Below are 14,609 nucleotides of genomic sequence, written 5' to 3' on the forward strand. Positions count from 1 at the left end.
TAATACAATAGAAGATGAGCTCCAATCTTGTAATAACAGTAGCTCGTCTTAAGGGCTTGATGGCATTCTTCAGTGGATTCCTAAGAGTTGGGTGAAAAATTGCAACCTCTATATTGTAACCAATACTTTAATGCTATTAATTCATTAATTTGCTTATTCTTTCTTTCATTGATTCATTATTCGATCAATATTTATTGTGTACTTCTAATTAGAGCTTACCTTTATTGAACACTTGTTATATGCTAAGAAATGTTTTAAGTGCGTTTTAAAATAACCTTCACACAATCTAATAAAATAACTATTTTTATACTGCCATTTCCAGATGAGTTGCACTGAAAGTATTTTAAAATCTGTATCTTCCAGGTGCTCATTATTTTACAAAAGAGTTGAGATAACTACACACGTAAGTGTACAAGATAGTTATAAGTATTATGTATGGCTCAGCCAAGTTGGAGGAATTTAAGATAAAGGAGCAAATATCAGTTCTTTTCACCTATTTTCCCCCTTGAAAATGTAATTGTAGTGATAGTACTTATTCTGTGCTCTTTGTGTTTCTGAAAAGCCCAGACATGTGTCAAGGTTCCCAAGTGCCAGTCTTCTTTCCACAAGAAAATGTCATGTAGTTAGGAAGCACTACCATCTTAACATCTCAGCCTCACAGAGTTCCTGGAAAGCCAGACTGTGACCCTGCCCCTTCAGCCTCACAGTTTCTTTAACTTGGCTAATCATATTCTAAAATTAAATGGGGATCAAGGTGGTCCCTAATGTTCCAGAAGAAACATTTGGGGGGAGTGTGAATTTGTGGAAAGTAACTAAATGTAGTGTAATAATGGAGTGTGGTGCATCATTGCATTTAAAGCACTTTCACAATCACTATCTAATTATTTATACTCCTTGCCCATTAATCTGCTTTAAGAACGTTGCCCCCCCTTCCTATTATCATTTACTAATCCTATCAGTCACCTTCTATAGATGATAAATGTCTTGATTTCATCATTTGTAAAATGCCATCTCAGCACCGCCAGGCATGGAAGGAGGAGCTAGTGAGTTTAATTAACTAATAAATAATTGAAAGCACTTTGCCACATAAAGTGTTTTGGACTTTCTAAGAAGAAACTGGATCTGGCTCCTGCACAAAGCTGAACTTCATTCAACAGTGCCGTTCCTGGGTATGGGCTACATCTACTAGAAGGCAACAGACGTTATTCTCCAAAATGACTCTTATTCTTGTAATTTGGCTTTGACAACATATCGAATGTATTATCAGTATGTGGCACATCTCACCAAAAACACCCAGTTATACTGGCATTGTTTTATGAAACATTTTTTGAAATTTTCATTAATAGTCACCCAGTCAACATAAGCTGATGAGGACCAATCTGTTATTGTAACATTCTGCAGGTTGCTTTTCGGCCTTCCTTATTTGAGAAGGAGAAAGAAAAGATCTAATTACCACCATTTTCCATCCTGCTGTATACACACACCAAGTCAGATAGACTGCTTTTATATCAGAAAGAATTTCCCAAAATAATGACCAGCACTTGAGCCAAGTTTTGTTGTTTTGTTTTTAATTTGTATAAATTTGTTTTTGTACAGCTCATTTTGTAGAATAAGTTGAAAAAGAAAAGCAGGTTAGAAATTGTGAAAGCACAAACCCAGATTCAACCAAATGACACTGGTTTGGTTGACATTCAACCAAATGACAAAATGCTTATTATTCAAGAAAAGAATAATACTTTGTGAAACATGAAAATGATAAAACACATTTCAGTGCCCATAAACTTTTATTGAAACATACCATGTCCATTCATTTATATATTGTCTATGGCCTCTTCCACCCTATAATGACAATGGTGATTAGTTATGACATGGACCATAGGACCTGCAAAACCTAAAATACTGTCTGCACTTCATAGATAAAATTTGCTGACTCCTGGTACAGACTGTCATTGGAGTTCCACAAATGGTGGATCATGAACTCATGGGAAGTAAACTCATCTGTCTCTGGAGAAAAATAGTTCATTCATCACCTCTTTTACTATGGAAAAGAATCATGTTTTAGTACTCAAATGAAATTACTTCAGAAACATGATTATCATTAGATAAAAACTGCTTTTAAAACCCATATGGGACTAATTTATACTGTGACCTCTTGTGTCATATTTGATGCTTAAATTCAATCTTTTTATTACATCTGTTGATTTGTTCATTAATTCATTTTTCAATAGTCGACCTATGTTTGTAGTCTGCCTACTCCATGCCAAGGGCCCAGAACAATACAAAGGAGAAGACAGAACACAGCCCATGCTAAATTTATAGGCTATTGGCAAAGGTACCCATGTGAACAAGTAATTTCAATGCATTGTAACATGTGTTTCCATAGCACTATATGCAAATCCTATGGGATCCAGTAGAGGGAATGATTCATTATGGGGGATTAGGGGAAAAGGATATTTTAGTTGGGTCTGAAAGATGAATAGCAATTCTCTCTGCTTAAAAATAGGGAAGGTGATGTGTTTGTTTGTTTGTTTGTTTGTAATGCATAAGGTCATTTTAGGAACAGAAGCCAAGGAACAGAAGATGAGATATAAAAGAAAGTATGGTTTTTCTTAGAAACTCCAGTGTAATATATGGCTGGAGTATAAGGTGCATCAGGGTAAGGGCTGGAAAGTGAGTTTGGAATTTGGAGAAGAAGATCATTGTCCATGAGGTGGGGGGGTGGGGGGGTGTCTGTACTATATCCCTCCAATTACAGCCAACAGAGCTTCTGAAGGGGGCAAGACATGGTTATCCATGCACTTTAGAAAAATACTCCAGCAGCAATGTAGAAGATGGACTGGAGGAGAAGGAAACTAGAACAGGAGACTCGTTATGAGGGTATAACTGTATTCCCATTGAGAGGTGAAGTTCATTGTGAATTAAGGCTTTTATGAGGAGACTATCAAACAGGAATATATTATATTCTTTATATTAAAATCAGCTTGAATCCTGCTAATGGTTCTGAACATCTCAGATTTTAATCTTGGAGGAAGAGGAGAGGTAGGAGGCAGAGGAGAGTCCTGCTGGTATTTTCAGTGTTTTGTAGAATAGTTTTAATTGCAGTTATATTTAATTTTTATATTGAGCCACATGTATAATCTGTGGATCCTTGTGCTTTTAGTTGCATGATGAGCAGTGGCCCTACACCCAGTCTTTGGGAATACTCTGCTCAGGGCATCCCTGGTTTTGGCTTTCCTGAGAATACTCCCTCTTGGGAGGGGGTCCCAGAGAACCCTTGTAGCAGATTTACAAATCTCCAAGTAAGACTGTTCAGGCTCTGGTCCAGAGGGGTCCCCAGATGTGTCAAGGCCTGGGGTAGAGAGACTCTGTCACCCAGCAGTGGTGCTGTAGCTGTGTTCAGATTTCCTCCTATGATTCCAGGGCACACCCCATGTGATTATTTGTGAGGTGTGGAATTAAACAGCTGTCACTTGCAGTTCCTGGCTGCAGTGTCATTTGGTTGAATCTGGGTTTGTGCTTTCACAATTTCTAACTTGCTCAATGAGACTACAACTTGGCTGTCCAAGGTTTCCAATTAAAGTCTACACCTTGACAGGACAAGGGATAACTTAGATGGTTTGTCTTATCCAGGATATGAGGAGTGGATCTGAGGATTACAACAGGCTTGGATTGCTGGGACAGCTTTTTATGGGATTATCTCCCAAGTCTAAAAGATCATAAAGTGCTAGAGATACAGGCATTAAAAGGTCACTTTTTCAGTGGATGGAGTGTTTGAGTGATGCAAGATACCTCAAATACTCACCTGTGACATTTGAATTCAAAGAGGACAGGGTGATAGCTTATTTCCTTCTTAGTGTCACTGAAGAAAAACCAGTATTGACATGTGGAAGTGCAGGCAGTCTTCTGAGACCTAAGAGAAATGGCTTCTGAGAGGTGACTGCTTTGCCCAGATTTGATACAGAAAGGAAAAACAGCCTTATGAATAGAAAAATCATAGACTTCAGAGTCAGCAGATGTAGGTTCAAATACCACATGCAATTTATGAGACATCGAGCAAGTTATCCTTTTGGAACCTTGTTTCTTTTATTGTGTAACCTCCCTAGGTTGTTCAAAGAATCAAATAGTGTGTGTATGCAAGTGTGTATGTTTGCTTACACATACAAAGCATCTCGTAGCATGCCTGATGAGTAATGGGCTTTCAATAAATGTGTTAGTTTCTGAATACCTTAGAGATTGTTGATCTCAGTGATGATGAAAACAGACTCCTTGGAGAGAATGGACACAATGGTGTTTTCTGCATCTCTGAGAGGAGGTATCATGGCTTAATCAAGACGTCTTGGATTTAGAGGCCAAAGACTTCAGCTTGATTCATCAGTTTGCAACTCAAGATGAGAATTTGGGCAAATTATGTACCTCTATAATTCTCAGATTCCATATCTCTAGAACATGTACTGTATAGGATTAATACTTGTAATAGTTTTTATAGGGATGGGCCCAAACCTTCTATAATTTAGCAGGGAGAACATGAAAAAAATAAACACAAATTGTAATTGCAAAATGAAATAGAGGGTTAGGGCAGTGATTTGGGTGAGAGGCCTTCATTAGCTTCATGGTAAATCTGCCTCAGAGTTTTTGGTACCTAAACATATTCATATAATGTATCTAGTATAATAAGTATTTATTGTATATATTCATGAAAAAATGAATATGAATTTGTTAATTTGACAAGCCTGAGGCTTAGAAGTAATAAATGCAAAAGTTATAGGAAAAAAGGAAAAACTCATTGAAGGTTTTATTTTCTTAAAAAACCTAAAATAGTTCCTCTAGCTTTATGCAGGACACAGCGATTTCAAAACAATAAGCCTTCAATGAATAGGTGCCAGGCACTGTGCTAGGCCTAGAAGAAAGAGTATTACTTGAAAGAATAGTAAATATAGAATTTCTTGAAGACAGAATGCCTGTCAGGGACTATCTTCCCCATGGAAGTTTTTGACTCTGCAATGTGTCTTGAGGTCTCCTGACTCCTAGAGAAATATCATGAAAAAGTATAGAAATATTTCAGAGCTTAAGAGTTTTGAGGGATCATTTTACATGTTAGAAATATTTATTCACGTATAAAATATTTGCTTGGCTTTTACTAGTACTTAGGATTGAGGGAGGCATTGGGAATGTATCAGTAGTAATATTAGAATTGATACCCACTTTTACTGTTAGGGTTGTTTTAAAGGAGAAAAAACATTTTCAGCAGTTGGCTGTCCTATAGTCTACTTCATTATTTGCTTACAGAGCAGATAATTCTTTTTTACCTCTGGTTTCAGAAGTGTCTTGTTCAAGGCAAATCCCTCCTATCTGAGCAGTAGATGAGTTTTCTGTGACATTAAAAGTGAGGTTGCCTTCTTGCTAATGGAATGGTTTTAACCCACTACTGAATGAAAACATTGCTGCTCTCTCCCTAGCAAATGACCATAGAAAATGCTTAATAGGTATTAACCTAAGACTAGAACATTATTCTTTCCACATTCGTAAACCACAGACTATACCTGGTGGTTGGGACAGAGGTGTGCGGGTTGGCTGTTGCAGAAATCATCTTTGTCAGCCTCATATTTAGGGTTCACTGGCTAGAGTCCAGGGATTTTGGGTAGATTTATGCCCTAAATTAATCCCCTCCAACCTAAGATAAAATCTCAGGAATGTGTTTCATTAGTTACCTTTCACAGTAGGCCCATTCACACCTCTCCCTGGATAAAGAAATGGAACGTGAGTCCTTACTCCAAGCCTAACGGGATTCACTCAGAACCCAGGTCCTTGGTGAGCATGCCCCTTGGCTTTCCATCATCCTCAGGAGTGTCCTTTTGCTTTGAAAAATCAATCACTAGCACTGATATTAAAAGGGCAGCTGCCTGGGAAAAGCACTTTGCTTTGGGGCAGTAAAATATTTCAAATGAAATGGTTTCCTCCACAGAGCAGGCAATAGATTAGACACCTATCAGAGGGAGTCTTTGTCTTCTTTCAAGACCTGAGTTGCCCTGAGTGTCCTAATTTATTAGGATTTTTTTTTTACCCCAGTAAGAGCCCCTAATATTTGCATTATGCTTTATAGTTTATAAATTGTTTTCATTTTTATTATCTAATGTGCTGTCAGCACCAGTTTTGCAGGTGAATAGAACATACGAAGAAGTAGCTAATTTAATAAGTGATAACATCCTTATTTTACACATGCACAAACTGAAGCTCAGGAAGGTAAGGTGGCTGGCAAAGTCCATAAAATGACAGATAGTTATGGTTGTATACAAGTCATTCAAGTCCCAAATAGCTCTCTTTCTGTTATAAATTGGCCTTTCATTTATAGTTTACAAAGAACTTTCATGCATATTATTTCATTTACTTCAGGACAATTTGGCTGTAGTGTTTGAGAATATCTCTTAGATCTCTGTTCTAGTTCCGGCTCATTGTTTACTAGATGTGTGATCTTAAAGAAGATAACTCACTTCACTGACTTCAGTTTTCTTTTTGCTAAAATAAATAATAACTTTCTTGAAAGGCCATTGTATGCATTAGAAATCTTGTGTAGAAGGCACCTAATACAGATTCTGGCTCCCAATAAATGCTCAAATAATGGCAGCTACATTTGTGATGATTAACCATTCTATGACTGAACCATTTTATCACTAACGGTTCTTTGACTAATTTGCAAATGAGAAAACGGAGACAATGAGGGGAGTCAGAAGAAAATTCCTTAGATTTCAAACGTCTTTAATAGAAAAATAAGTGTTTGTGTATGATGATGAGCTATGGGAAGTGTGGGATCTTGACTCTGGACACCATTGCCAAGACTGGTATGAGAGGATGGGATTTAACAGTTTGGTATGAGATGAATGTATTGAACAATTTGTACTCTGAGGTTTCTAAGTGGTCAGCTTAGTTTTCATATAAATGGGGTTGTAACAATAAAAGGACAGGAGGTGTTCTCTTTCCTTCCCTTCTGGAGGCAGCCTCACTCTGTTTACACCTTTAATAAACCTAACTCAGCCTACTATCAGATCAAGTTGTCTCTGCTCCAGGTGCCAGAACATGTGTGGAACAGCTCACAAAGGTGTTATATTTGTACTCCAAAATGAGCTGGCAATCCCTATTGTGTCACTTTTTACCATATAGAACTTTTGAGAGGGTATAATTGTGTTGACATGTATTTATCTCTTTCATTTTTGTTTACCCCAGACAGCTGCAACCTGGTAGGACAAACTGAAAGCTCCTTGCAGTGTACTGAAAGAGTAACAGGCAAATACCAGTGTCATCCCTATTGGGACATTTGCTACATTGAGGTCTGCTACATGAAAAATGCCTTGGATAAAAATTCCTGGCACTTCTAGCTCGAGGTGAGAGGAGTCTTTGGCTCGCATCGCCACTCTGGGGCAATGCACTGTATTCAGCAGCTCCAGACCCCTCACGTTGGGGGAGGTTTCCCAGTGTAACTCATTCTCTGCATTCCTCCCAGCTAATAGATGCGAGCACTGGGGCAGATCATCCAAAACTCATTTATATATGGCTTTTAAAATCCTTAAATGAATTTTTCAGCAAATTGACCTTCTTAATTTAGTTTTGCCTAGATTCTTAATTTACAACTCACATTTTTCTTAATGAACAGGATATCTCTAGCCAACTCTAGGGTCAAACAAAAATTCTCAAGGTGAAGTTCTTACAAATTAACTTTAAACAAGAACTCCTATGGAATATTAGTAATATTGATATATCTAGTGCTTATTGAATATCTTCAATATGCCAGGGAGTGAAAAAGGCCTGGTGGTGCAGCAGGTAGGGATCCCTCAGACTGGTCAAGGAAGCAGACCTATAAAATTATATTTCATATAATTATGTAACCCAGATATTTCTGAAAGCTTCTTTCCCATGGAGATGTTGTCAAACTTTGATTGAACCACAGTTCCACAGCCAGGGGAAAAAAACTCAAAAACTGTCAAAAACTTACCTCCCATTTTATGCAAGTTTCTGTAGCTTACTTTGTATTTCTTCCTGTCTCCAGTGTTCCTATGTTTCTGTATGTACACAGACACTGTTCTGTTCTCTCTCAGTTAGTGCAGGTATACAACAAAGACGCCTTCCAGTTTGCCCCCTCACCGACCCATTTTATTTCCTACAATCTGAGTTAAGTAACGTCTGCTGATAAACTGGATAGTTACAGTGAGGGTGGGGTGGGGGGGAGGTTCACACATTTCAGATCGTGGGATTTTCCTACTATCTTGCTGTTTTCCTCTCCACCACTGCCTCTTGTGCTTGTTCATTCAGGTTTCTTTTCTCCTTCTAAAGCCTTTTCTCCTTTCCCCTTCTGCATGCAATCCCTTCTCTGCTTGTCTCTCAGGAGGCAAGCCCATCAGGCCAAGCATCTACACAGGAAGTAGGCTTTTCAAAGTATCTTTTTTTTTTTTTCATGGCAGATCTTTTACTTTAAGAGATTTTCCTAAGGAAATAACATCCTTCCATATTGTTATAATCATAATACAACTGTGTAAATGTGATGGATAGTGATGTAAAAGTATCATGAAGCACAAGGAGGGGTATCTAACTTTGCCTGGAGGGAGTGGTAATCCTAACCAGTGAAGTTGGCCAGACAAATGTGGCTGGTAGGGGGTAGGGTAGGAAAGTAGGTTCTTCTAAGCAGAGGAACAAACATGAGCAGATGTTCAGAGATGAGAAGCAGCATGATGTATGAAGGGAATTGCAATTAATTCAGTGTTTCAGAGCATGAAGGAGTAGAGAGAATGGTAGCATTAGGCTGGAGAGGCAAGAAGGGCTGGGTCATGGAGGGCCTGAAGTCTCAGGCTAGAAAGACTGGATCTGATCACACAGAGAGAAGCCATTGAGAAGCTTAAGTGTGGTAGGGACTCCACCGAGTTTTTTGTTCTGGCTCAATCACCACTGGGCCTGTGGGTGCTTGTAATTCAGAGACCTAGAGCAGGAGAAGCTTAGACTACCACCTAGTCCATTCCAATTCACATTTAAAAGGAGAGATTTCAGGTCCCAACGGTGACTTTCTTTATGCCACGCTAGCTATACCAGTCTGTCCATGCAGTGTCCAATATGCTGAGTTGCAGGCCCAGAGACTGCTGGGCAGTCTCTAATTGATCTGTAAGGATGCCCACAGCAAATGAGAACCTTCCCTTCCACCCAGCTGAGCAGTCATGAAAAACTTTCTTGGAGGGGAGTCTTGGAACATGAGAATCAAATATAAAATTCTTTAAGCTTATTTTCCTAAAAACAAAGCAATGGAGTTTTAAGTGGTATTGTTTTCATAGTAATGTTTTAGGGATTAAGAAGACTATGTCTCATAAAGGGCTATGTCTGCAGGCAAATAATATGGGAATGAGTAAAACATGGTTTCTTTTCTGTTACAGTTTTTGAAATGAGCCACAGCCTTCATTTCCAGATGATGGAAGGACAAGAAAAGTTCAGTCCCTTTCCAGTGGGAGGGGGGAGCAAAGCAGGTGGGGAGAAGCAACACTAGAATACTGAAATTCTAAGTAATATAAAAAGTTTTCTGTTAAGTTTCTGATCTAAATTAGAGAAGTTATGTTTCCTCACAAAGGTTTAAATATATGTAAGATGTGTGAAGAATCCAGAAGAACTGTGTCCTCAGTGCTCAAATGAAGACATCCCTAAAAGATAAATTCTGTATGATTCTGAGACCAGCCTAGGTTCATCCATCTCCTTATCTCTGACTCCCCTGGCAGTCTCGTCAGGCATTCCCATTCATTGTGGGGTATGGCTCTGGGTGCCACACTGGACACTTTCTTCCAAGCCTTACCTCCTCTCTTTCCCCCCTTTTCCCTGTATAGCAGAAAAGAGTGGTTTGGTTCTTAGAGTAGATAAACCTGGTTTCTTTTTTACTTCTCCTTTCTAGTCAGGTACCTTTGGGGGAGAGGTAATTATTTTTTCTAGGAAATGCAGAAAGTCTCCCATGTCTCACACATTCATCACATGCCATTCATCATAAGGGATGGAAAGGACTAGCACAGTTTCTGGCACTAAGCACTCAAGTAACAACAGCCACTGGTAACATTACCCTCAAGTAAATTTAGCCCCAATTCCAGGACCACTGCTTGGGCCTAATTTGTGTGTAACTGTGTTTAATTTTGTACGTGAATTAAGCTTAAAATAAGTGAATAAAGCATCTGGGATCCTGTTTCTCATGTATACATTCCCTCTGTATACCTGTATGCAGTGGGTCTGGAGGCCTTTTAAGGGTAAACAGTCTTACTATTAAATATCAAAGATGAAATTAATATAACTTATTAGATAACTGCCCTCAAAAGGCCAATAATACAGGGGAGAACTCTAGCTCAGTTTGGTATCAGTCTTGTAGTCTGAGGCAGGAAGTGGTAACAACAGCACAGAAGCCAATGAAACCACCAGATAAATGGCATTATATCGAACTTCAGTTTGCTGACTGCATTCCGATTAGCACCTCTCAGTCTCCTTAACCCCTTGTTGTAATTCTCCAGCACTGTGGATGGCGAAAATTCCACTCAGTCTCTAGAATAAGCCCAGAGGAAAACTCCCCTTTATGCCTCCAAATCATAAATGTTATCTGTTCTCAAAGAGTTTCACATCTCCAACAGGAAGGAGTTGCTGATACAGTCTAAAAGAGAACCGCCCAGGGGCTGTGGCATTTAAAAGTCAATGCTAAATGATGTAGTTTTAAAGAAAGATTCAGGGTATGTTGCCAACATTTATATTTCATATTGCTTTGTGGCACTGCTTTCAATTCCCTCTCACTTAGGTCTCTCTGTGCAGTAAAGATTCCTAGGTTGCTATGGAAAATATGCACTTAAGCTTGACTGCTATGGTAACTAGTCACATATGGTGGAGAGGCATAATATGGCACAGGATTTGCATAACTAATTTGAGCATGTTAGTGAACAGCACAATCTGTGCATAAGAGGCTAAGCAATGTGAGGCTTTTTTTTTTTTTTAATTTTATTGTGCACACAAAAGCATTAGGTACTAGTGTCTGTTTCTATGTTTTGAGTCCTCTCTGATTTCAGGTATCAGTCCACACAGCATGCTATTGTCAGGGTATAGCATTGTGTGTTGATGAGCTTATAAAGTTGAATTGGTCTCATTGTTTTGTAGTTACATTTCATTTATCTGGAGTCTCAAGTCTTAAGCCCCCTTTTCACATTTTAAGGATTTAATTAAACTTCTATTAGTTTCTCACTATTTTACTTAATTCAACTCAATTTAATATTTATTTGAAGTGCTGCTGTTGGCCTGGATAGTGCTGTTTCTGTCTTTAATGCCTGCAGTGTTTTTGTCGGTATCTTAACCTAGAATAGTGAAGAATGCATGCTAGGTAAGGAATAACTGGAAGTATAGAGAGACTTAGTTGTGGTGTTGTGTTCCCTAGGAGACTTGATTTGAAACCCTTGTCCCTGGCCAGATACTCCATTCAAAGCTTGTTTATAGAATGTCTACATTTTGCTTTAAAATTGACAGTTTAAAAAAAATACCTCTCCTGTTAGATTCTGAGATCCTTAAAGGGAGGAATCTGTGTCTGATTCAAATGTGTCTCGCCATGGCCTGGCACAGTTCTTATCAGAGAGTAGGCTTGCCGTATATATTTTTGAATGAATAACTGAATGGGATGATGGATAAATGAGTGAATCAATGATAGGCATATCAGTCATGTATATCTACCTTTAATCGTTTAGGGGAGAATGTTACTCAGAATATCTCATATTTCTCTTTCTCTTTCTTTTGTTTATAACCTCCATCTTCCTCTTAAATGATAGGAGATTAAGTTGCCTTCCTGTCTCTGTCTTTAGTATCCTCATCCTAATGTTGTTTTTTCCATATTCTTTTACCTCATGGGGGAAAAAAAAAGATTGACTGAATCAAATGATACTTCCTTTAGCACCCTGTGTCCAAAGGTCTGTGTCACTAAATGAAGGCAGGAACCACCTGCACAAGGAAGGCCCTTACCACACTTTTCCCACCTCCCTCACTGTACACAGCATGGTTAGGGAAAGCCAACAGCTGCACTGGGGGACCATGCCCTAACTCCTCTTTTTTCCATCGTCTCATACACATACATACCAGCTCCTGGTTGAATCAGCTTTAGGAGAGAGGTGTGGGGAGTGAGGTAGATGTTGGAGAAGGGCAGACAAGGAGTTCCCTTTTTAATGGTTACTTTAATAAATAAAGCCTATTTTGAGAAGTACCTGGGTGGTTCAGTCAGTTAAGCATCTGACTCAGTTTCAACTCAGGTCATGATCTCACACTTCTTGGGATTGAGCTCAGCGTCTGGCTCCAAGCGCAAGGGGATTCTCTTTCCCTCTCTCTATCTCTGCCCCTCCCCTGCTTGCACACATGTGCTCTATAAATAAATAAATAAATAAATAAATAAATAAATAAATAAATAAATAAAAAATAAATAAATAAAACTATTTTGAGATCATTGTAGGTTCACGTGCATTTGTAAAAACGAATATAGAGAGATCACGTGTACCCTTTACCAGTTTCCCCCAAGGGTTATGTTTTGTAAAACTATAGTGCAGTGTCAAACCAAATTACTGACACTGATACAGTTAGGACACAATACTTTGATCACAACAGAGATTCTGCATGTTGTTTTTTCATAGCCACATTCACTTCCACCCCCAATCCCTTCATAACTTTTGGCAACCACTAATATGTTCTCCATTTCTATAATTTTGTCACTGAAAAAATATCATGAAATTATAAATTTATTTGGGGATTTTTTCCTCTCAGCATAGTACTTCGGAGTTTTATCCAAGTTGTTGTGTGTGTGTGAATTAATAGGTCTTTTTAAATTCTGAATAGTATTTTATGGTATGGACATACTGCCGTTTGTTAACTCAAAGGGTATCTTGGTCGTTACATTTTAGGTTATTACAAATAAAGTCACTTGAACTTAAGTTTTCATTTCTCTAGAAAAAAACGTCTAGAACAACTGCTAGTTTGTAGGGTAGTTGCATGTTTACTTTGTTGAGAGACTTCCAAGCTGCTTGAGTTGTAACATTTGACATTCCCACCAGCCATGTGAGTGATTGGGTTTCTCCACATCTTAAATCAGTTTTTGATGCTGTCCCTCCTTCTTACTGTAACCATTTTGTGTGCTGTAATACCTCATTGTGGTTTTGATTTGTGTTTCCTTGATGCTTAATGATAATGAATATCTGCCATGTACCTATTTTACAATCTGTATATACTCTTTGGTGAAGTACTTATCTTCTGATTGGATTTTATTTATTGTTGAATTTTGAGAGTTCTTTACGTATCCTAGATACTAATCCTTTGTTGCTTTTATGCTTTGCAAAAATTTCCTCTCACTGGGTAGCTTGTCTTTTCATTATCTTAATATGGTCTTTGCAGACCATATGGTTTTAATTTTAGGGAGATCCCATTTATTATTATTTTTTTAATGAATATGCTTTGGGTGTTCAAGTCCAAGAACTCTTTGCCTAACAATAGATCCTAAAGGTTTAAATTTTTTTTTTCTAAAAGCCTTACAGTTTTAACTTTTACATTTAAGTTCCTGATCCACTTTTTGTATAATGAGATTTAGATGAAAGTTCATTTTTTGCCTATAGATATTCAATTGTTCCAGCATCATTTGTTGAAAGGGCTATCTTTTCTCTACGAATTTTATTTGTACCTTTGTCAGAAATCATTTGGGCATGTCCTACCTGTTCCATTGATCTATGTATCTATTCTTCTTTGAATTCTACATAGTTTGAATTACTATAGTTATATATTGTCTTGAAATCCGTTAGAATGATTTTTCTCACTTTATTATTTTCCAAAACTGTTCAAATTAGTCCAGTTCTTTTGTCTTTCCATATCAATTTTAGAATTATCTTGTTGATAGCTGCCAGAATTCTTGCTGGGAATTTCATAGGAATTGTGTTAAATGCATATAAATTTGGAGAGAATAGTTTAATTTTGAATTTTACAATTCATGAACATAGCCTATTTATTTAGGACTTCTTTGATTTCTTTTATTAATGTTTTGTAGTTTTGGGCTACAAGTTCTGTATATGTATTATTAGATTTTCACCTAAGTATTCCTCTTTTTGTGTGCAATTGTAAATAGTATTATAATTATTAGTTTTAGTGTCCCCGTGTTCATTGCTAATATGTGTTGCTGAATTTTATTTGCTAATATTTTTAAAGGACTTTTTTCTGTCTGTATTCATGATGGATATTGATCTGTACTTTTACTTTTGTATTGTTAGTCTGAGGTATTTGAACACTATTAGAAATGGATTGGGAAGTGTTCCTTCCTCTTTGGTTTTCCATAAAAATTGGATATTGGCATTAATTTTATTTTTTAAAAATCTGGGACAATTCTCCAATGAAACAGTCTGGATCTGGAGATTTCATTTTGGGAAATTTTTTAAATTACAAATTTAATTCCTTTGAAGGTTACAATGCTCATCAAATTACCTATTTCATATTGTGTCGGTTGTGGCAGTTTGTGTTTTTCAAAGAATCCATTTCTCCTAAGCTTTTAAATGTATGTGTTTAAAGCTGTTTTAGTATTGATTTATTGTCCTTTTAATGTCTGTAAGTTC

At 37.6% G+C, this 14,609-nt stretch overlaps 1 protein-coding gene across 16 annotated transcripts in view; it reads left to right on the forward strand.

Annotated features, from left to right (window-relative positions):
• DLG2 (discs large MAGUK scaffold protein 2) overlaps nt 1-14,609 on the forward strand; it is a 2,097,061-nt gene that overhangs the window by 805,595 nt on the left and 1,276,857 nt on the right. The gene's annotated exons all lie outside the window — the stretch shown is intronic.

This window comes from Neofelis nebulosa, chromosome 10 (genome assembly GCF_028018385.1).
Source record: "Neofelis nebulosa isolate mNeoNeb1 chromosome 10, mNeoNeb1.pri, whole genome shotgun sequence".
Classification (NCBI taxonomy): domain Eukaryota; kingdom Metazoa; phylum Chordata; class Mammalia; order Carnivora; family Felidae; genus Neofelis; species Neofelis nebulosa.